This window comes from Coloeus monedula (genome assembly GCF_965178545.1).
Source record: "Coloeus monedula genome assembly, chromosome: 5".
NCBI classification, from domain to species: domain Eukaryota; kingdom Metazoa; phylum Chordata; class Aves; order Passeriformes; family Corvidae; genus Coloeus; species Coloeus monedula.
The window spans coordinates 36653265-36678228 of NC_138785.1; the positions used below are offsets into that span (position 1 = coordinate 36653265).

The 24964-nt window shown below is 38.3% G+C and overlaps 1 protein-coding gene across 9 annotated transcripts in view; it reads left to right on the forward strand.

Annotated features, from left to right (window-relative positions):
* PALLD (palladin, cytoskeletal associated protein) overlaps positions 1-24964 on the forward strand; it is a 190328-nt gene that overhangs the window by 104476 nt on the left and 60888 nt on the right. The window contains exon 1 of one of the 9 annotated variants that reach the window (XM_082281945.1): positions 12378-12452. The exons of 6 other annotated variants lie outside the window; for them this stretch is intronic. The gene's annotated coding sequence lies outside the window, so the exon portion shown is untranslated. Of the gene's footprint in view, positions 1-12377; positions 12453-18392; positions 18506-24964 lie in introns of those variants that run through there. 2 more of the 9 variants (XM_082281943.1, XM_082281937.1) reach the window with 2 other exon arrangements.

The following is a 24964-nucleotide window of genomic DNA, read 5'->3' on the forward strand; positions in this document are numbered from 1 at the left end:
TGCCCCATCAATCCATGTTATGATTTTATCTTGTGGAAAGACTCAGGGTGCTCCATTCACTCTTCTCAAATTTGATTTTACCATCGAAGAGGACTGATTTTCTTGGTTTTCTTCTACTTTTTATGTCCTTGCAAATCAATGCTATTGGTCATTTGCTAATTTCTAGGCTAGGTTGCTTATGGCTCCCACTACTAGAACTCTGAATTGAAAACCAAAATACCAATACAGACAACTTCAGCATAGTTTAGTGAATAGTTTAGTACATCTCCTTCATGTCAAAAGCCAAAAATATTGCTGAAAATAATGAATATGTCACCACATTTTCCATAATGAGGAAAATTTCAGACTGTATGCTCTTTCAAGAGTATACTGAGGATTTAGGAATATACCCTCTTCACGTAAAGGTCTATTATGTGAAAAATGTATTTCCTATTCCTGTATTCCTACAGTTCCAATGTTTTTACTTATTTATTTTTACTTTCTTTTTAATCTAACTTAACGCATTCAAAGGGAATCTGGTGCCTATCTTGGTTAATTGTGGATGTCTTCTTATATCTTCGATGCTTAAAGATTTAAAGCAAGGCTGTTTGCTTTCTATGGCTATCAAAATATATTGGCAGGAGTTTGAAAATCTTGGGGAGAATTTGACCAATATCTTTTCAGTAAAAGCAGTAATAGAATCATAGTCATTCACTTTTACGCACTATCTAGTAGATTATAAAAGTTGGTAGAAATTTTTAATGAGGAACAATGCCAAAATACTGATTGGTGGAATTCAGTGAATAGGAAACTAGGGAATAACACAATTTCTAATGACCTCCACATTTTGATTTTTTAACACTTTACACAGAAACTGTAGATTTTTATTACAAATGGCAGTCGTAACCATAACATGTCATGAGGGTTTTCTTCTCTATGTGTTGGCTGTTCATTTTCTGGGCCACAGCAGTCTAACTAACATAACCTGTGTAACATTGGATTTATTTTCATGTACTTCCCTTTTACTTTTTACCCAAACTTGTTCTCTATCCTAGGGATCAAGAAATGGTTCAGATGGAAAATTATTAATCCAGGTCCATTTTCAGCCATATATAGTAATTACTAAATCTTCTTCAGTTCCTTTTTATTGTTCAAAAAAACCCCAAACCAACAAACATTTTGGAATTATGTACCTCAACCACAAGGTGGGAGGAGAGGAGAACTTTAGCTTTCATCAGACAGGCAAATCAAAGTCAAGAGTTAAACCTCCCAAAGGAAGGATCTAACAAAACAACTGTTTGACAGTGTCCTGCAGAATATCAGGACCGATATCAAATCAATCTGTGTTCTGGACCAAGTATGAAGCAATATTCCTGAAATTTATCTCTGGTCAGAATTACCCTCACGAACTGGCCCAGTGTCACAGTTTAGTCTTAGTGTATCCTGAAGGGTTAGTTGCCAAGTAGCTGCAAAGGCTTGGAGAAGTTCTTGAAATCCTTTCAAGATAGCTTCCCTTCCCCCCTTCCCTTGCAGTGAGACATAACCTGTCTCATGGAAGTTTAGCCAGACAGACTGCCCTACAGATCTCTTGGTCTAGTGAGCTGAAGCTGAAGTAAGTGTGGTTTAGATTTAAGGCCACTGCACACAAATGTATTTAGTTACACGACTGAGTAATATTTTTTCGAGTTGAGATGAACGCTTTCAGACACAATTGGATGTTTTCATTCACTACTGTATCCAGTAAAGATGAATTATAGACACCAGACCCTCAATAGACTCTTTGTAGGTGGAATCTGTGGTTGCCTTATGCAGCTGGCATTGCCAGACCTTTCAGTGGGACTTCAGAGGGACAGAGCTGGTGATGCTGGTGGATAGAATAGCAAGCATGTATGTTGGCAGGTTTTTTTCTGCCAGTACAGTTCCTCACTGACAATGACATTCCCAAGGTAAATGTCATTGTCAGTGAGGAAAGTTTGCCTGAGTAGATAGGGTAGTGTAAATTACCTCTTCCTCCAGCAGCAGAAATGCAGAAACCAAGCTGTTTGCCAGGTAGGAATCTACTACTGCTAGTTGCAGGATTAAAGAGGGAATGGGGCTTTTGTGCTGCCCACATTTCTAATATCCCACAGATGTCTTGGAGAAACAACAACAGAGAAGTAATATTTGTTAATATCATGGTGCTTTTTTATATCCATAAAAAGAATTGGAAATGTACTGCTTACTGTTGTTAAAGAATGACAGTCACCCATGTTAATTCATGTGAGAAGCAGTTTATAGAAAACAGTATTGCTTAAATTCATGACTGGGTTCAAATATTGTTCATCTCTGTCTCCCAAGTGTTATACACATATAACACTGTTGTAATCTTGATGTGCTCTGGTGTTTGCACAAGTTCTTCTGAATTCTCACCAACATTCATGTAAGTATCCAAAAAAGATTATCTATCTCTCCAGTTTTGATCTGAGAGGTATGTTTAGTAACCTCTAATGTTTATTTAGTAAACCATTCTACACCGTATCAGGTGGGACTGCAAGATGTAATGGAGCGTGTGTGCCATTGCTGTCAGATGGGCTTTTTTTAACTTTGCAAAGTAGGATCAGAAGGAGTTTGTCTCAACACAGAGACAAAAAGGGGTAATGAAAGTATACTCTGGTTCAGAAATGACCTGGCATTCTTAAGTAGGTGGAGCTTCTCCCAGTGAAATACCTGTAACCTGCTTCTCAGTCAACTTGCTATCCTTTGAGCTTCATAGTTTTCTCTAAGAAGTATTTTATACATTCTTTATGCATTGTTTTTCTAGTCTCTAAGTGCAAAGGTTTACGGTTTTTTATTCTCTTAATCTCCAGTCTCAGATGCCACATATGCCTTAAGGAGATACATGACAGAATTTAGTGTCTTCATGTTGTTTTCAGTGGGTAGTTTTCTGTCTGGCTTATGCTGCACCAAGGGCCATACTTTGCCACACAAAAAGGATAAACCTGTATTCCTCAACCCCCATCTTACAACTTCTCCCCCTGCAAAAACACCAGCAGTCATGCAGACACATGACTACATCAATTAAATAGCTGATATGGTTGAAAAGTAAGCCAAAAAAAAAAAAAGTTTGTTTTTTGGCCAGATCACTACCTTTTCACCACTGGCCCAAAATAACAGTGAAACTGCATCTTTCTTTAGTGTGTAAGGTGGCTTCAGTACACCTTTAACAAAAATCTTTTAAATGTTACTCTTGGTACAGAGTATTTTAGAACAAGGGTTTTTGAAATATAAAACTTACAAGGTATGACTAACTGTCCTGTGCAGTGGTACATCAGGAAACTTTCTCGAACAGTGACTCACTAGCAATACTGCATGGTAACATTTATTGTGTTGATTCTGACATGACTCCCTGCAGAATAAAAATCTTGACATGGGTGAATGTCTTGAAGGATTTCCAGGAATTCTTTAAAGCTGCAAAATACCTGAGAATTTAACCAGAATATCTATTACAAGAAAATCAAAGGGGGAAAAAAACACTTAGAATTTCCCATTTTATTTTGTACAGTTGTCTTCTGTCCAATTCATGGATTTTTTCATACACATGTTATATTATCATGTGAAGGATTTATTGATCTTCATTAGCAGGTCTGTTTGGACTGATGTGAAAGATAATATTATTAAACCGATCAGAAATATTATGCCAGACATTCAGAGTAGAACGTTCTGTTTTCTGTAGTATGACTATGTCTAAGTTGTTTGTTTTGTAAAGCACTTTCATACTTGGAGAATGTTTTTCAAAGTTACACCGTCAGTATAGATCCATAGAATTCTTTCTTTGCATTTCCAGCTGCTCTACAATAAATTCCATCTGTGTTTTAACTGTATTGATTTTTCAGCTATGCTAGCTTATGTCTGTCCTCTGCCTTACTGACCCTAAAGTCAACCAAAGTGGTGGGCATACAGCCAATTTCAGAAGGCATTTGGTTAGTTTACTCCCTTTTAAAGTAGTGTAGGAAATGTTACTCAAATATTTCTCTTTTTGACAAGACTGTTTAACTTCCACAGTTTCATCCCCTTTACTCTGAATTTCCTCCTCCTCAATATTTTCCAGTTCTAGAGGAAGGGATTAGAAATATACCTCACCTCTGGCTATTTTCATTGTAGTTTTCTTTCCAAATTTCTAGGGGGTTTTTTTTGTCTAGCTGTGGGGGTTTTTTTCCTAATCCTGGGTTTGTGTATAATTTTGCTTTGTACTACTTTGCATTTGTCTTTTAAGACATAGTTATATAATCCCAACACCTAGCCTAAACTCATAACTTTAAAGGGAATTAGGGCGTACAAGGAGTGCAAGATCAGGCATTTGGAAAGTGGTCCAGTGGAATTGCTTTTTTTTCCGTGTACAATGAGTATTTGTCTTAATCAACTTCCATGGCTCTTGGAAACTTATTTCACTTCTTCTTAGGTAATCTATGTTCCATTAGCATTTTTTGGTCTGAAGCCAGTTGATTCCTATAGGCTTTACTGAAGTGTGGGTTTTTCTTTCTCCCTTCTGTTTGGGTTTGTTGGGTTTTTTTTCTCCCCTTTTACCATTTTCTGAAATGATTCATCTTTTACTTAGTGGCTATTTGGTTTTGGTGGCTTTTAGTTTCCCAGACCAGTGACCAGAATTGCAGCTCATTGTTTCAAAAATTCAGACTTTACTTACATGTTGTTTTATTGCAGAATGTATGGGATGCTGTCCAAGCAATATCTGATTAAAGTATGATAAGAAAGTATATTTAGTGATTAGACTTAACAGACTTATTTCATTTTTTGAGAATTACATCCCAGATCATGTATCAAACCATACTATTCATAATACCATTCTGCTGGCAGTATTATTTAGGACCTGTTTTTTCTCATAGCTTATTGGGAAATTAGAAAAGAAATAAAAATACTGTATTGCCTTTTACATACACGTGGGACTGTTTCCTCACTTCACTGTGTGTTGTGTTCTCTGGAATGTGTACGTAAGTAAAGGAAGCTATACAGTATTTCATAGAAGAACAAGCCAGGAAATAGTGATGCAAGTAAATCAGTCAGAGGCATATTTTTGAAGAGTGAGCTAGTGTGGTTACCTAGCTCACTGTATCCAAAATCAAAAAAAGAATTGCAGTTCTTTAAGGTGAGCTGAGGGGGACAAAAGATCCTTAAAACATAAGACAGAAGGTTCAAGGAAGAGCAAGTAATTTAGGATCCTAATGAGATACTGACTTCCTTGTGTGCCAGTGGAAAGGCCTGCCAGAAATAAGGGGAGTTTGTGTGCAGCAAATAGTTCAGAGGTCTGTGCTCAGCTTTGCTCCTTTTGTCATTAAAAAGACAAGACTCATTTTGGTGTGGTTTCTGTTTCTGGAGTTGTTTAAACATGGTTTCTTTTGTTGTTTGTACCTATTGATATCAGTAGAATGTGAATATGTAAATAATTATTCACCAGCATAGCTGTGATACCATGAATTATATTTGCTGCCTAAGAATAGCTGCTGCAGTTGCACTTGCCCTCGCAATGGGTACTTGTAGAAGTTCATGGAACTCTTGGCATCTCAAGGCTCTGGCCTGCAGTACTCCTTTGAGGGTATATCTTCTCAAAGGAACTTGGACCTTTAAAAATTGTAGTTGAGATACAGCATCCCTGACCATGAAGTACTCCTCAGCCAAACCTCGCATCACAGTCTTTGTCATGTTCTGAAATACAGCTGTTGTGTGTTGTTTAGCTTTGGCAAAAAGAGGTCTCTCTCATGGCCTAACACTGTAAAAAGGAAAATATCAAAGCACCGTAGCACCTATATGTCATCAGTTAACAGATGTTGTCTACTCCATTCCACTTATTAGTCTACTGTAATTTTAAAGCCTAGTAAAAATTCAAGTAGGATCTTAAAAACTAGTAAAACCATGTGAAAGCAAAATGTCATTCAGAACAACTCATATAAGACAAAAGAAAAACAAAAAACCACCAAAATTGTGATTTTTCTTTTTTTACAGAGCATGGTCTTTTTAAGCCATGGAAACTGCATACTTGCAAAGTTGTTGTACCTGACGAAAATTTTTTTACCATTTCTGGTCATGGTAAAAAAAAGAAATGGGAAAAAAATGCCCAGCATCCACTGGAAATTAGATAGTAAAAAAGAAGTGATTAATGTGAAGTAATTTAGATTAAGAAGGCATATACATCTTAGGGAGGCATCAAAACCTGCAGGCTTATGTCACACTTCACAGATTTTGCAAAACTGTTCCAATAATCTTGGTTGAATGAAATATAGCATTTTAATACTCGGGCTTACTGCAATATAAACACATTTGTCTTACAGTACTTTCTTGAAATGAAGTTTTATGATACTATATCCCTTTGCAGTTTATTTTCATCTCAGCTGAATAGCTGATGTATGCAAAACTTCATGCTTCCCAAATATACTAGTAAGAAGCCCAGAAAGAGATGCATGGTGCAAACTCTCTCAAAGGATTTCTGTGGAAGTTGAACATGTAAGACTGGGTCAAAACCAAAGTTAAAACTAATTTGGACAAGTTTGTTCATCCATTTCTACCCAAACATATCTCAAGAAATTACATGAAAGTGAGTTTATAAAGTCAGGTACAAGAAGTTACTTTTATAGCCTCCCATGATTTCCTTTAATCTCTGTTCTCTCACCATAGAGCATCTTATCAAGTTGCCATGTCATATTGAGCAAGCATTGGGAATGAAGGCAAGAAAAACTCCTTGCTTTCAGTTCTGAAAGCTTTTTATCTATGAGTCAGGACAAGATTTCTAGAAATGTCCTGCTAAGCCAGTAACAGTCCAGAGATCTCACATAGGCCACTCTATGTGCATGATTCATGGACTTCTGACCCAACAGAAAAAAATCTGGCTGAAATGATGTCATGCTGAACATGTGCAAAGCTAATTTTTTGGTAGCACGGGGTTTTGCTTTTTTCTTTTTAAAAAAAAGAGCTTGTGATCAAGCCAAATATAGGCATAGTTTAGTGTAGAGAAAAAGTCTTATTTCTGGCACTATTCAGATCATCTGCCAAATAAATTAATTCTCTACAGAAGCGCTCGCATGCTATAATGTCCTTAAGATGTAATAAGCACTTTCCCCTTTAATTAATTTCAATTTCTAAACTTTAATTTCAAAGGCACCTGCTTCCCACAAACGGAAATTTTACAAAGCGGTGAGAAGCTGGTTGCAGGTTCTTCTATCAATGTGCTGTGGACATCTTTCATAAAAGATGATGTTATACTTCCAAGAACATATTACTGCTTACCAACAGACTGAATGCTTTCTCCATAGAAACCATGGAAAATGTCGTGGTGGGTTTCACACCAACACATTTGGCATAGATGAGGGTTGTGCTGGCTTAGTGTCTCTTTGGTTGCCATACAGAGAGGAATTGCTGATACAAGATATTTTGGTTTCTAAACAAAGTATCATGCAATGGTGAAAGAGCTCTCTTAAAAAGCATTTTGTTGCAGTGTACAGTGTTGGAGTGGTTCATGATCCACTACTAAGGAGAAGCACTAGTCAACAGATTTTCTGTGTATTTTAGAACAATTGCGTTCCTTTTTCTAAGCCAAAATATAGCCATCACCATTATATAAATGTAAATCTTTCTTGAGAAGTCTGGTTGTCTTCCTTCATTTCCTGTAGCACATTAGCTGCAGCTTATTTCAGGCTGTTTTTTCTTAAGCTCCCAGGAAATGTAAACAGGGCATTAAAACCTTGTCCACAAATCTTCTAAGTCATTCTGAACTCCCACGAGGAGTACATTACCCATAAAATCAGTTATTGCAAATTACTATTGAAGTATTTCTGGGGTCGTTTTGTTGGTTTGGGGGTTTTTTTAATAATACGTTTTAATGTCTAGGAAGAGGAAACCTGGTTTCTAAAGGACAAAATTAAGTCTTTAGCATGTTGTGCTTTGACAGCCCCAGTATTCACGATGCATGTCTTTTTGTTATACATTATGGTGGATTTTGATTCCTCAAAGTTCTGTTCAACTTGTGAGCATCTAACAAACATGACTCTACAAAGGAAGAAGATCTCACTAGAACACTGCACCAAGAGGGCTAAACTTAATTAGTATTGCTGAGCTAATTTTGTTACCGTGCTGCTTTATTCTCTGTTTAACACTGTCTGATCTCTGGATCTTCTAATTTGCCCAACAGACTGAGATGAGTCAAACTATGGAATAATACTGAGAAGTTTTCCATTTATAGTCAGCTTCAGTTTTTCATTTCATCATTTCATTCTGCTGCTCCTCACAGCAGTCAGTACTTATTTACTATTTACCACTTGCAGGTAACACTAGTCATCATTTAACAAAGTCATGCATCATATATGTCTTTCTAAAACCAGACTGGAAAATGGTCATCTACTTGCTGTTCTGTGTATTTCCTCCGTTTTGATGAAAACATGTAGGCAATTTTTTTTCCAGATCTACATGCAATGGGACTTGCCAGCTATGCATATGGAGAATAGTGTTTCCTCTTCCCATGAATTTTTGACCAACTCTCTCAGACATGTGCCTTGTCCTTGACTGCTGCAGTAAATATAAGTCAATGCATGGCTTTTGACCTCTATAACTACCTTACGTTTCAGAGTAGCTTTCATGCAGGTCTCTCCCAGGATAAGTTTTAGTACTTCTGCACTGAAAATTCTGATGATATAATTTTGATACGAATACACATGGATTTCATATATAATTAGTGTTGCTCACATGGGTCTATGATCAGGAAAACATGCATTAAGATTAAATGATAATTCAGTTGAAACTATAAACTGAGGTGTAGTAATTACTTATTGTTGAACAGTTGTGCTAGTGAACAAACTGGCTAGTGTACAACAGGCCTGTTTTATCAGTGAAGTGAATGCACAGTCTCATACTTTGGCAGAGGATTTTTTGAAGATATGTATGAAAATGTATTATTATCAGTGTGTGTATCTATACATTCAGAATATGTTAAGATGTTTAGTCTGAGAAATACGATTATGTGTTATTGAATATGTTTTACAATATCACTAAGTGTTTTAGTGCTTATGCTACAATGCCAGTAGTTTTTATTACAAGCCTGAACGTTAGCACAGAAAATCAGTTTTATTTTACTGATAAAATGCTGAGGTTTTTTTCATTGTTTTCATCATAATTCCTTTAATAATAGTAAAGATTTTGTAATTTTTGAATTCAGTGTTTCCAAGTAGCAGGTTGAAACAGTTGTTGCCAGTACTCTAACCTTGGTAAGTAGTTGTGTGCTGGTACCAAATACTTTTGTATTCAGATGATAAAACTACTCAGATCCGTTGGGTTAATGATGTGGTCTTTTATGGCACATTTCTGTTCTACTGCTCCTGCAGAGCTTTCTAGTTTTTGACTACATGAAACTGCCATAATGTGGATGTGGGGCTGGACAGCATGAGGGCACCCTCTGGCAGAAGCAAAGGAGGGACAGGATATGGTGTGGTTCTCTGAGGGCAATGCTTCAATCCTATGAGAAAGAGCTGCCATGGCTCAGTCTAGTTGCATCTGTAGATTTAATGTGAGCACTGAGTAGTTGGAGTGAGTGGGTTCACTGGGGGAGGTGAAGGAGGTACAAACTGGCAGGTACCAAAATGAGAAGATGGCATGGGGGAGCAGATATGCTCTACCTGCATAGAAATACACTTGCACATGAAAGATTGCCACTGGGGTCAACGGCAGCAATTTAGCTATCTGGAGTATTTAGAGAGACAGACCTTTTCTTTGAAACCTATTTGACCGTGCAGAGAGAGGACTGGAACTTTCAGTGAAAGTCAGTTGGGTAGTAGCTTCCAGACTTCTGGGAGGTCACCCTTTCTGCAAGGGTAAAAACCTAACCTTTCACATGCATTTATCTTAGGTTTTTAGATAGCTTTCTTGAGAGCGTTGTCAGTTTCTCATGCAGCAGAAACTACTCCTACTTGCAGAAGAGCAAATGTAGAACAGCACATCAAAGGTCGAAGGATATGTCCTCCTACCCTGAACATATCTCTTGTGATGTCATTTGTTCCATTCAGATCAACTGATGTCAGATGACAGGGCCTGGACAATAAATTGCTTGCAGAATCAGCAGTGAGTTATTTGTCAGTAGCCTGAACACCTGCTGAAGATGATGGAGTAGTTCTGAAATAAATTGGTACTTCCGCAGCCTTTAGCAGTAGAGAGGATGAGCTCCATAAGATAATGGCATTTTGTTTTAATTACTGTTCGACAATGCTGTATCATTGTGACCTTAGTTTCATTTATCCTTAAAGCATTTCTGTATTTTGGATTTTTATTTTAGCATTTTCTTTGTCAGTTAGGAATATTTTATTTACATTAATCTTGAAACAGACAACTTGAAACCTGATCTTTCTGGGCATAAATTCTCCTAAATTGTTCCTATATGTTTCTTATTTTGCTGAAATTGTTTGGTTTGTTTGGGTTTTTCCTGAGGTGAATTTTAGCATGCTAATTTAAATGTGTAATGTAATTATGATGTGGTCAATATATTTATTCTTCTGTTATTTGATTAAGCTGTTTCCTTACGTTTTTCTAGTTTGAGGGTTTCTCACAAGTAAACAAACTTGTTCAGGCCTCTCTTGAGGGCAAGAATGCGGTATAAAAATACCAGAGCCGGTTTTCTGTTGAGCTGAGAATACAACTGACTTGGGTGCAGCTGGAATCTTATAGGAAGGTGGTTATAAATGCACCTTTGTATTCTCCATAATTATTTTTTTCATCTACTTGTGCCTGGGAGCATTCACTGTTGCCCTGTATATCAGTGACTTAAAGCAGTGCTCTCTGTTCCAGTCTACTACTTGTTTTCTACTTCACCCAAACATCCACAGGAACTTGCAATAATGGAAGGAGTTTTGGTATTTAAGAACTTGTTTTCATAACTTAATACTAAGGAACCATATTGAGAAATACAGGAATGCTTCCAGATTCCCAAACAGAATTAGAAAGTTTGAAGATTAGCTATACCTTCTTTAATTTTTTCAAAATGTTGTTTCTTGTCACGCTGCATGAGAGGACTGTCTCAGAACACTTTTACTAATTTTAAATCTCTACTTTGTTAAGGGTATTCCTTTTAAGGAGTAACAGCTCAATAAGCTCCTTAGTCAGCTAGATCTCTGTGGATTAACTTTTGTTTCTTCTGTCCGTGTGGACATATTCAGTATATATTCTCCTGAATTGTTGTCATTTTCTCATTTAAATTTAAAGAAAGAAATCACTTCCTACAGGATTCCCTGATCTTTGTATTAAAAAAAAAAAAAAAAAAAATGCAGCTATCACATAAATCCACTTCAAAAGACTAAATCTAAAAGATGTGAACAATAAAATATGGTGACCAGCAGGACTGGGTTTTGGTTGGTTTTTTAAAAATTTTTTATTTAACTGTTCTTCCTTGCTTGTTGTGGCTCTTACATAGACGCGTACGGCTTGACTGTCAGTTCTTTCTCGGGAAGTACCTGAAGTGCTGCTAAAACTAAGTAGCAACAGTAGGGAGTGTTCCCCTAGCAAATTTCACTGTCTCCCAGCAGGTAAGCTGCTCCTTATAAACGCTACCTTAAAAAGTTTGGGATATTTCGAGTGTAAAACTAGTCTCGCTTTCTTTCTTCATGTAGCATAACAGAATAGTAACTTTTAAAAAAGTAGGTAGCTCTTTTGAGGGATTCCTTTTTCTCTGCGGAAAGCACCAGTGAAATCCCCAAAGGACACGCTGTAACCTGTTCTAAAGAACAATGGAAAATATGACAGGAATCTGTGAGTTTTTACACTGAAACTTCATAGCTTCATTTTCCTTTGTCTTGTTGCCGGTGGTTTGCAGACGCAGCTAGGGCGGCTTGGGGAGCGCTGCTGCTCGGGAAGCCCGCGGCGGCCGTGCGGTGGGAGCCGAGGCTGCTGCAGGGGTGAGCGGAGAGAGCCGGAGCGCTCCCGGCCGGGACCCGCGGCCCGCCCGGCCCGGGAAGCTGCTCCTTACATGGGCATGGCCGCGGCTCGCCCGGGGCCCGGGCGGGGTGGCCCGCTGGAGCCGGGCCGGGCCGAGCCGGGGGCGGCGTGGCCCGGGGGGCTCAGCCAGACAAAGAACAGTCCCGGCAACCAAATAAGGAAGTTGGAGCTGGAGGATTTCAGAATAGGAGCAGAGGGGGAGATGCCAAGGAAGCCGGGGAAGCAGTCTATGTGCAGGGAGCTGCTCTCTGTTGCTACCAGCAGAGTGGTAAATGCAGGGGATCGAGGCTGGCGGACTTGTCCATATCCTCCTGTGATCTTCTGCCAGCTAAGTTAAGAACTCAAGCTGTGTTTGTCATATTTTCTCATGTTTCTGAAAGCTCTCTACAGATTTTTGTTTAGAAAGGAGGGGTCTTTGGCAGCCCCTTTGGTTAGCAGACTGAAGATAAATGAGTCACCCTTTGCCCAGGGGGAAAGAATCCCATTGCAGATAATTTCAAGCACTACAAAAATACATTGTAAGTTTTTGTCTCCTGTAGTATTCTAATGAAAACTTAGAAATTTATCTGGAAAGGGTACACATGCACCCCTGAGAAACAGAGGTGTCTTTGCAGTTAAGAACAGTAGCAGAGAAAGAGAGAAAATAAAGAAAATGAGTACTAGAAAACCCTGATACTGTCCCGACAATTCAGATAGAAAAGCATTTTGTAACACCATAAAATATGCAAAATATAATGGGATATCAGAAATGCAAGTTAGGTACTGGTTTAAACCTAAGTGTAAAATTCATGCACTGTGATCCTAATCTGCAGTGTCTTGGGACATTGTTTTACCTACTTGTTAGAAGGTCTTATTCCTGGTGGAAAAACCCATGGAACGCTATCTGCTTTTTCTCTTCAGAAGAATCAACACAACAAATATTCAGAAGGAAGAGCTGTAACCTTTGCTGACTGTGTGAAACCTAGAATAGAGAAAACTAAATAGCTGTGGGCACAAACTTCAGCAGTAACATTTAACGTAATGGCCTGGTTTGCTCTGGTTTCAAAATGTTAGCAACAGAACGTGTCCTAAAGTCACAGCCTTTATAGCAAACAATTACATGCACTGTGAGCTTGACGTCCTGATGAAAAGAAGTAAGTTATGCCTTGATCTTGAAATTGTGTCAAGATCAGCTCATAAACAGCTACTGAAAAACATTTTAAATATGGTGGGGAAGCCTGACTCAGAAGAAACAGCTTCTTTATCTTGCCTGACAGGCCTCACAATAACAGCAGCTGTAAGTTACTGAAGTGTAGCTAATTGAAAAATACAACACACTAACTACTGCCATATCAGGCTATTAAAGAAGAGAATGTAGTGTTGAGATTTGAGTTCAGAACTGGGAAGCACTTAGAGGTGACATTCAAATTGCTGTAATCATCTGTGACTTTTTATAAGCCTTCTAACAATTTTAGCATCTGAAGTGCAGGTAGACCTCTCATAAATCCATGGCAATGCTTGTAAAAGGGAATTTCAGTATCACAGCTGAAAAGTGTTATGTCAGGTTTACTATGAAGTAAAGCTTGAGGAGTGAATGGTTTTCTAGGTTATATTTTGTTATATTTAATTTCCAGAGCTCTTATACATTGCTGTATCAGTAGTTGTGCAGGCCAGGAAATCTCATGGATTACTCATGGATGAAACAGAGCAATCATGTGGGTACTGAGGTAACTAGGAACTTTAGGAAATCATTGGGATACTTCTCTATATGCTTGTTGTTCAACCATCACTGTTCCAGTTCCTTGTTAGAAAATGCCTACATAGTAGACCCACAGTTTTTTTCTGTGCTGTCATAGGGGTTGCACAGTAAGTTTGATCAATACAATTTAATTTTTTACCCTGAATACCTTTGCTATTTTAGTCTGAAAGGTGAAATAGTGGTATAACAAAGAAGACTTAAGCGTGAGTCACTTTGTCACCGTGTATGTACACTCACGCTTGCAAGTATACATATATTTCCACAAAAATGGTAACTGCTGCCTTATGAAAATTGTCTCAGCAATAGAAACTTCCAGGTTTTTTTTTCTGTAGGTATTATTAGAAGTTTGGACAAAGTTCTTCTGTTGTCATTATTGTTGTTGTTGAATCATGTTTTCATAGATCAGAGACTGCAGTATGATTTCCTATCAACTGTTCGCCCTAGCTGTGTTTTCCTTTTTGTAAAACACATAAGTTTAATGGTGTGTATTTGCAGAATTGAAAGTGATGGGAAATGTTTGTTTAAATAATCTTTCTTGCAACAAATGTGAATTTTTATTTTCCAGAAGTGCTAAGCCACAAAAGCCACAAACAGCTTGGTACTTCTAGTTCAGACATTGTGATCTTCACCAAACAGAGCCAAACAAAGCAATTTACAGTTACGACCTCAGTGTTTGCCAGCACCAGCCAAGTTAGGTGTACAGGATACTTGAAAGAGTGCTAAATGCTTTGGACTGGGACATGTTTGGTAACTTTGATTGGTAGTTGGTACCATTTCAGAGGTATAGTCAGTCACTTTTGGTTTTGGGAAATCCTAACTTTGCATTCTGGCCTTCTAAAGAAATCTCAAACTCTCACACATTCCAAGAAAATCAGTGTCCTGCTCCTGGCTTAGGAATCCACATTTAAAGCTATGCAGAAAGGCTTTGAATTTTTTGTCAAGTAAAGTATGGGAGGTGATGTAGTTTTATGGAGATAGTTTTTTTGTTTTAAATAAAAAATTTTAAATCCACAATGGTTGGCATGCCAAAGCTTGTTTTGCACAGCTAGTGTAAATGGGATGCATTTCCCTTATGCAGGAGAAACAGGGAGATTGCTGAACTGGGCTCCATAGATCATTGAATTCCATCAGCTGAATATGAATCCGTTTGGAAGCTTGTAAATTCTTTCAATTCCCTCTTCTGGTCAATCCTTCAGGGTCTGTTTTACTGATATTTCCATCTGAGTTTAATGATGTTTGAACTGTAATATAATGCAAAGCTACATTGTGGCTAGCTGAAATCTATTTGGGTTGATTTACAGGCATGACTATATCCTTGAATTAATTTCCAGTTTTTAAGACCAAAAGAATCTCATGTCATGTGTCTCCTCCATTAGAAAAGACCATTTGAATCTCAATCACAACTTCTTCCTAGACCTCAGAATTTTTCAAGTTTCATTTGCTGAATTTTTTTCTTTTGTCAAACCATCCTGTTTTGATTTTAAAAATTTGAGAGGTCTGGTCTTAACTAGTGTGATCAGAATTGCACACTCCAGTATAGCTTTAAATGTCTTTGTAAAGTCAGCAGCTACAATGCTAAATTTTTGCATCTCATAGTGAGGAAAAATCAAGGAGGCAAAGAGAAGAAAGGAAATAGAAGTGTGTAGTTTTTGTAGTATAGTAGCACCTGGAAAACAGCTGTTGTGAATGAAAATACATGTATACTATTAAAATACACTTCCTTCACTGAAGATACACTGCAGGCAAAAAGTCATATTTAAATACTACAAATTATTCTGTAGTAGTTTAAGAATTTGACAGACTCTTTCATGAAGTCCATTGAGTTATTTTCATTTATTTTCACTCATTGCTGAGGATGTGATTACTTTGTGTAACATTTTCTCTCTTCATTTTCAGCTTTTCTTTTCTGAAGTCATCCTTTTTAGTTTTTGTACTTCAAACAATACTAATTCCATTTTATTTACAGGGTGGTTTGAAAAGTAAATCTTAATTTTGTGAAGCTTCTCAAAGTTTGAATGAATGCTAGCAAAAAACTTCAGGCAGTTTTGTGTTTGCCTGCTTTACTAGTGACATCTACCATTATCTTCCCTGGTCCACAGAAATGAATTGTTGAGATCTTTTACTGCATTTTTCCAAAAGCTGTTTGTTATAATTATGTTTTAATTATTTCTTTTAAATATTAGGACTTAATTAGAGTTGTAGGCAACTGTCTTCTTATGTGTAAATTAGTCTCCCTCATTTCAGTTTGCCAGCCATGCTGTAGATATAGTTGGAAACTCCTTAAACTAGAAACAAATGCTCCTGGGACTGGAATTATAGGCAAAGTTGTTTACAAGAAAGAATCACAGATCATATTAAGTTTTAAGTTAAGCATATGGTTTTACTTCTTTTCTCTTTGGATCTTTATCTTACATTATGCCTCATGCTTGTTTCCCAGTAAGCTGAGCTTCATTTCCACTTTCCATGCCCAAATATGCTGTGGAGTCAGAGAAAAGCAAGTGTCTTGAACTAAGCTGATGTTCACAAGCTGTCTCTGCTTTCATCTTCCATCCCCATGAATTGAACATATTCATACACATAAAGTTCTTACGTGCAAAGATTTTAAGAGCTGTGACGGAAGAAATGTTGGAGAACTCCTTAATGCATGTCTTTAATGCAGTATTATCTCAATTTGTTATAATCAAATACAAAGGAGAAGTTGCAGTTAAGAGATGTGAAGCCCAGGTACTGTTTTTCTGTCACTGACTTTTCCTACTGTACATCGGTCTGCTCTTTGTTGTTTGTGTTACATTATCTGCACCTATTACTGGCTGTAATAGAACTGTGTTCTGTTTTTTACATAAAATACTGTTCTCAACAAGCATACCTACCAAAAATCATAAAGAGACCTGATCAGCCATGAGTGATACTCCTTTTATCTTTGTGCTATCTTAATACTATGTGTATGGGCTACCATGCTTCTTCCCTAAGGTCGTGTACCAGAACTGCAAACAGAGTGCTCGTGCAGTGCCAGCCTTCTCACTGCCAGGTTCTGGCATGCCACTCTCTGTTCTAGCAGTGGGGAGATACTTTATTTTCCCCACCCTTCTTCCTAATTGGCAGCATTCTTCTGTTCTTCCTGTTATATTCTGGAGTGATGTGGAGTGAGTTCTGAGTCTTAAAGAAGGCTTAATGGTGAAAAAGTGTGAAAGGGGTTGAGAAATTTTTAGTGCTACCTGGTTCTGCATTGTCCATTGTGGAATGAAATTTCTCAGGTAGAGGTCTTGCTCATGTTAGAGGTTCATACCAGTTGGGGGAAGATAGTTATGGTGATGTTCTTGTAAAGCAAACAGATTTTCAGGCATCCACAGCTGAACTATAATACACACTGACTGGAAACTGGAGCTCAAAAAAGAAAGAGGATCACCCTTGCTTTCATCCATGCCTAAAATCTTTTAACCCTTGTCCAGGACGCTGAACAGTGAGATAAAAGTCAGAATGTTCGTACGCTCATTTGCTGCTCATGATGTAGAAAATGGAAGTGATACCACAGATCCCCTCCATGGGCTAAGCATGAGAATAGAGATTTTATAGATGTATCTTTTGAGATAATCCATCTTGTTTTAAGCAGATGTTTAAGTAGATGTTACTAGTGATTAGTTGCATTCTATGATTACTTGCAAAACTGATGTTAGCATGTAACCTGTAAGAAACACTGGATCTCAGCCAAGTGGCTTTTAGTAAGAAGGGTATGAACCAGCAACACAAATCTGGCACTCTTTATCTTCTTGTAGAAAAAAGGAAGAAAAAAGAAGAGGAAAAATGAAAGAATTTTCTACCTTCAGATGAAGGCCTTAGTGGAATGACTAGTAGTAATTAATGTCTTTAGAGTGTGTGTTTGACGCTCTGTAAGGTTTTGCATAATTAGACCACAAAACAGCTAGATTTTTACATCATATGGTAAATTTTTTCTGATCACTGATGCTATTCTTTGGCAGATGAGGAAGACACAGGAGACTATTTGTAACACAGATGACTACAGTGCAATAGCATAATACATTTTTTTCTGAAAAATGTTCTAAATTCAGTTTAATCTGAACACTTGGGGACTTCGTAGCGATCAGTAGTGGCATAAGTGTTACTGTAAAAGAATGCAGAAGTATTAAAGGGCTTGGCAGAACAATTTAAGACATTGCTTCCACAGTTTCACATTAAACGTGTAGCCATCCCAACCCATTCTGTCATGCAGACAAAAATGATGTGGAAATCGTGCAAACTTCTGCCTCGCAGAAAAGCTGATGTAAATTCTGGTAGCAACACTTTTGTGCAGTTGTATGACAATATGGAAGAGCCTGGGATGTTTCCTCTACTCACTAGGCTGCTGCAGCCTTCTCGAGTTTCTCTGCTGGCTATGGATGTTCCTGGACGGAAAAAAAGTGAACTTCCAGCCTGGGACCCGAGCGTTTTTTGGCAAAAAGCGTATCGCAAAGTCACCGTTCTTGCAGCTCCGAGGGACACTTAGGCTTAGACTGCGGCAGCGGGTAGAAACATCCCGATGGCGACTCGCTACGGGAAACGCACGTCTCCCTGCCGTTCCCGGCAGCCTGGTAACGCCTCCCGCACGCCTCGGGGCGCCCGGGGCAGCCGCGGGACTCTTAACGTGAAGCTGCCGGAGTGGGACGCGCCGGCGGCGGCTCCTCTGTGAGTCACGGCGCGGTGCCTGCGCCCCGGGCCCGCCCTATATAGCGCCGGGTACCTGCGGGCGCCGCTCCGCTCCGCTCCGCTCCGCCGCTCGCCGCGTCCCCGGGAACTTGCGCTGGGGTATGTGAGAACTGCCCGCTACGCGTCGCCGAGGTAAGATGGCAGGGTACTTTCAGAAGTTCCTAGTGACGTCTTTTCTTCAGATGAGGTGAACGCACGGCAGAAGCGGTGATGGGAGGCGAAAGGTCAGGGTACATGAAATCATGCTGTAATCGGACCGGGCTGACCGCCTATCTTTCGAGTACTTCTGTTTTTGATCGACTCTTTCTTGCTTTTTTAGTTTGCTACATCGTGTGTAGTCGCATTCGAGTTTGGCTGATGCACTTTATTTGCCGACCCCGGCCGTCCCCTTGGTGTTTCCAAACGGAGAAAGGATGCTTTTGTGGCGGCAGCGGCTCTGTGCATCTCTGTAGCCCAAGACTCACTAAATCAGTCCTTAATATGAGAGAGCAATGAACTATGAGTGCCTTCCCAGCCTTCTTTGTACGAGACTTCTGTAGGAACCCAGTGATAGTTCTGAAGAGAGTTGGTAATGGGTAGGAGACTTGATCTTTTAGATGATTTACTACCGCTTCTTACCAAAATTAAACCAAAATTAACCAAAACATTGGCGTTTTGGGTTGTTCTGTGGGATTCATAAGTCTATAAGGAAGACATATTTGGTGATCTAGTACTTAGTGTACTCTTGTAGCTAAATTTTTTTGTCTGTTTATCACTGGGTGTTGAAGGGAATTTGTTGTTAGTAACTTTGTAACTTATAACAGTAACAGCTTTGAATTTTTTTTCTTCTTTTCGAACTCTGCAGCATACATCAGACATTTGTTTAAATTTTAGTAGTGAAGACAAGAAAAAAGAAAAAAAAAGGCAAGTTTCCTGGCAGCAGGCACATAATTAGAAAGAAGGCTGGGAAAAGTAAGACTGGCCTTCTTTATAATGATGTGTTTACAGAAACTTGGAAAGCAGAGATATGCACTGGCTATCAAAGAGAAACCAACGTCTGCTATTGGAACATTTGGGTCAGCTTTATATTAAGGAATATGGCACTGCAGAGCACACATCTAAAAATAGGAGTGGACACAGTCAATGTTTCATGAGGCTTTGAGGTCAAGAAACTGTTTTTCCATGTTATTCTGTGGCTGTATTGAATTGTTCACATGATTCCTGTGAACAAACCTTATATTTCTGAAATTAACTTCATGAGATGTATTACATATTGTGCAGAAAGTTTTATGTTCACTCACAAGTTAGTGTGCACATAAATACCCTGGCGTTCTGGGGTGGGAAAAGTTATGATGATGTTCTTTAAGAAAGTCCAGCAGTTTCCAGACATCCAGGGCTAGTCTGTGATTCACAATGCATACCAGACATAAAAGGATTAAGATCTAGAATTGATAACAAGAGGATGGAAAAAAAAACATAGAAAAAGTTAAATGGCTCTCAGCATATGTCCGTTGATTGCATCTAAACCACTTCACTATGAAAATGGGGCAAATACTTGTGAGAACAAGATTCTGAGAGAGATTGTATTGCATCCTGCTTTTGATTGGGGAATAAAACCTGAAAGAACTGTATGTGGAATGAGGTTCTTGTACTAATTTTTCTGGCCAGAAGGAAAAACCCTGTGGGAAAAGGTAGGGGCAGAGGGATAAGAGTCTGAATAAAAGAAACTGGAATTATAGGGTAGGAGGTATACAGATGTTCTTGCAACTTTTGAAACACGTAGGAATATGCAGGTAGGATATTGTTGGAATTAGGAGTGTCTCATTTGGATAAAAACATTTCTTTCATCTTTGAGATAGTAGAAACCTGATAATCACAAAGTCAGAATTTACCAATTATCACACACTACAATCTGACAGAGCAGTTTTCCTAAAATTGCAATGGTGGATATGTGGTAAAAGTTTGTCAGCAGTTGGCGGATATACGTCACATAGCTTTTCTTGCAGCTTTCTGAGTCAAGAACATTTTTTTCAGTGAAAAACTGTTCTGAAAATTTGAAGTGTGTTTTAACTAACAATTAAAAAGCATGGATGTAAAATAAATGCTTTTATGCAGTTATACTTAATGAAGTCCTAGAAAATATTATCTTCAAAGTGTTCTTAAGTTTCTTTCTTCTTATCTTTTTGGTTTTTTACTGGCAAAGCTCACCTTGCTGGACGCTCATGCGCCAATTATTGTGGGCCTGTTGAGTAGCCTGAGTCTACTGTTTTCTCTTTGCAGACACTGTGTGATGATTGCAACATATAAAACTTTGCAAACTGTTGTGCTAAGGTAATTACTGTATTTGTGCAATTAAAATTATTGTAAAATAAATACTGAGAGCTATGGTTCCAGGTAACAGAAAGCAACTCACTACTCTCTGCTTTGCACTGCAGAATTTTTTGAGCTTATATGATGATTGTGGAGGGTATGATAGGCCAACTGTTCCACAAATAGGAGTGTGATTGCAGTTTTGTTACCCACTTTGTGGTCTGTGTGACTGCAGCAGCCATTTCTAATAGCTATGTTAGCTGTGTTAGAACACCATGACTCCTTTTTTGTGAGGACAGAGTGGTAAATCTGATGAGTAATGTTCAGCTGTTGGGCTTTAGGCATTGGAAGACCAAGGAACTGGTCTGGCTGAAATTGACCTGTGGGATGCTGGTCAGCCCGCTTACATGGAGAATTTCTTCTTTCTTTCCTCTACAGAATTTCTGTTACTCTCTTTCAAAATTATCCAGGAGAGACTTACCTTTCTGAATTTACCTGGTTCTCAGCTGGGCAGAGTAAACCAATCTTACTTGTAAAATCATGTATTTGATGGAAAATATTATATTCCTCAAACAGCAACTTAATTTCTCATCCAGTTCTACTTAAATTAGCTGCTTAGCAATTTTACTCATGCCAACTTTCATGTGGATCCCTGTGCCTGGGAGCAGAGTAGACTACCAGTCATGTGATGTCATATATGTAGGTTTTCTCTGTGTGTATAACATAATTTCCTGTAGATTATGAACATTTGTAGACACTGCACCTGAAAAACATGAAGACCTTTGGTTTTAAAAAGCTGACTTTCAAATTCGAAAATGTGTAGATAAGTGTATAGGGTGCAGTGCAAAGAAACTGTCTGAAAGATGAAGGTAAGCATATGCGATGTTAGTTGCATAATTTCAATATACAATGTTTTATGTTACTGCTATGGGTTTTTTAATTTCTGCTGTTTACTGTCCAAGAAAGGAGTCTTCAAGTATCTGGGGGGTGTACTGGACCTTTACTGATCTGGAGTTAGTGGCCCTAAGGTTTTGTTTTACTAATAAAAATTTCAGGGTTATGTAGAACATATTAATTGACTGATAGTCCCAGATATATTCTTGAGAACATAATAATTGACTGGAAATCTTCTATCCTGGGAATATTAGTTAATCAAAACATGCCTATGGAATTTTGTATTCATGTATCATTTTCCATCTTGGAAACATTACTGCTTTCTTAACAGATAGCATTTCAGTGCTAGATTAAGTAATAAAGTTCCCTTTGGAGTGAAGTGCCCACTCAGTAATAGCAATACTCAGCAATGATTTCATAGCAATAGTAGATGCACTTGGAAGAATTGGGAAGAATACTTACAAAGTAATTACTAACCAAATTATAGTATGCCTAGAAGACTAATTTTAACTTCTTACTCTGCAAAAGGTGAAGAGTCTTGTAGCCACAAGTGTCAGAACTTAGTGGAGCATTATAGATTATTTAACATTTTGGTGTCCATATAATTAAAAATATAATTATCATAGAAGGAGAACCAATAATTCAGGCAGCTCTTTTTACATGTGTAGTCTACTTTCTGGATTAGCACACGGATAGAAATTTTAAGAAATACTTTTCCTCCACATTTCTGTCTAGGCACTTACATGGTCCTTTTCTCACCTGCTTGAGACATTCTGACCTTTGCCAAGGCAGGAAGTTTGTATTTCCTTTATTGAAGTAGAAAGTGATTGTAATTAGTGTATTGTGTATGGCACTCCCCAGCACTTCCCCCTTCCACAAAGGGAAGGAATTTTAAGATAAACAGCACTTATTTTTATATAAATAAATAAATATAGTGGGCACAATTTCTTGCTGGCCTTCTTCTGCCTTACGCACCTGTGTGAGGTGAGCCAAGAAGCAGCTGAATTTGCTTTCCCTAGGTTTCATGGTGGGTCTATCTCTCCAGTGATAATTTGAGTAAGAAATCTTTGATTACCTTAGATTATCTTAAACCATTGTTTGGTAGCAGTTACTCAGAATTCTTTCCAATCCTTCCCAGGACATTCATCTGAGGCTGGGAAATTGTATTCATTTGCATCACCAAAATATGTTCCTATTGAAATTTCTCTGTGAAATGGGCTCCAGATTTTGTTCGTTACCAGTTTCAGAAGATGGTCTATATTATATATATATATATATACACTAGTATATAACATAGCATGAGAAAAAACAATTCTTCTAATTATTTTCTTTGAGAAACCCATCTTATATCACAGTACACTGTAGTACATTTCAAGCAGAAAGTGGTAATGTGGGGTTGAGTTCCTATCTCCGCCTTAAAAGAGAGGAGTTATTTAGTTGAAGAGTTGAGTCTATACATTAGGAGCTTCTATACTGCATTGCCAAAATGTCAAAGTTCTAGTAAATGTTCATAAGATGGCATATATCTTATTTGTTCTTTTCGTATTGTGTAAAGTAAAGATTTTTTACAAAAAGACTATTATTTGCAGACATGATGTGTCAGCCAGCAGAAATGTACAGGGAAAGTTTTTTTGGTTTTCATTGGCAACATGGTTACATTTTTTTTCCAGGCTTAAATGTAAAAATAGATTAGCACTCCAAAAACTGTTTTCTTGGTGTTAATGTTTGTACCAACCAAATTACCCCATTGAATTCACAGCAGAGACTCATACTTGTTTTGTATGCTACTGTACGCATTAAGACAACACAGAACCTGAGCTGTGAGTATAAATAACGGGAAAACACAGTGTATTACATTTACAGCATTAATATTTAGCTTTTACAATCTCAAGTGGATTTGTTTCAATCTTTGCATTTACAAGAAAATGATCAAGCTTTGTTGTAACACAGAAGGCCGAGAAGGCCAATGGCATCCTGGCCTGTATCAGCAATTGTGCGGCAGTAGGACCAGGGCAGGGATTGTCCCCCTGTACTCAGCACTGCTGAGGCCTCGCCTTGAGTATTGCATTCAGTTTTGGGCCGCTCACTTTAAAAGTGACATTCTGGTGCTGCAGTGTGTCCAGAGAAGGGCAGCAAGGCTCGTGAAGGGACTGGAGAACATGGGCACTAGCTGAGGGAGCTGGGGATGTTTAGCCTGGAGAAGAGGAGGCTCAGGTGGGACCTCATTGCTACTTACAATTGTCTGAAATGAGGTCATGTTGAGGTGGGGGCCAGTCTCTTCTACCATACCTGCAATGAGAAGATCAGAGATAATGGCCTCAAGCTGAGAAGGGGGAAATTCTGATTAGATATCAGGAAAAAATTTTTTTATATTGCTTAGTGGTTTAGAAGTTACAGTGGTAGTGCTGGGTTGATGGTTGGACTTGACGATCTTAAAGGTCTCTTCCTAAATATTGAATTGAGAGAAAGATTCAGTCAGCTGGATTTAATTTTTAAATTGCAAATTTAAACGAATTCCTCTCCTATGATGAAGGCAGATGTACATCAGAAAGCAAGAAATGCATGCAGGCAGTGTCTGGTGGAGTGGACAGACTTCATTAGGGGGTCCTGCGTGGGTGCTAGTGAATAGGAAAAGAGAATGGAATATTTAGATTTTTTTGTACTCCTTCTGCTGCAGATTCATTTAAAAAATATGACCCCAGTTCTCCAGCCACAGTGACTACAGAAATCTGGTTTAAATCAAGACCCACATGTGTTATAGCAACTTTTCTCAGGAGAGCAAACCTGCTGGGTTTAGGCCAGGCTTTGAGCCGAGCTTGTTCCTACCCATTTTTGCACCTTACTCACAACTTGGAAGACTTACCCTTAAAATAGCATAATTATGTTTCTGTAGTTGGATTTTGAAGTATTTTTAAATTTTTACTCTATGGCTGAATTTATTCTTATGAATAGGCTGAATCACAGTATGAAAGCACTCACTAGAAACACAATTGTTTCTTTCAGTTTTAAGTGCCATGTGTGTATGTACATCCAGATGTGTGTAAAATGTTTCTCACTTCAAAGAACAGATTATGCAGAACTTTTTTATGAGAGAAGATAATGCAAGCCTGTTTCTGCGTGCATATGAATCTAATGGTGTGTGAATATATAAATGTGTGTGTGTGTGTCCTTACACAACATAAAATCTCTATCTGACTTACGGGGGTGCTTTGTTTAAAGCAGCTATTAAAGTGAAAAACAATTTTAATAGCCAACTTTGGCCAGCAAGGAGATTCACCAAGGCAACATTAGAAAGTTCTGCACAAATGAAAGGAAAGTTTCCTTGCTCAGAAACCCAGTGGTGCTGTATTTCTTTTAGCCCACCTCACTCTACTTCTTTTGGCTCTGAAATATAAAGCCTTGATTTGC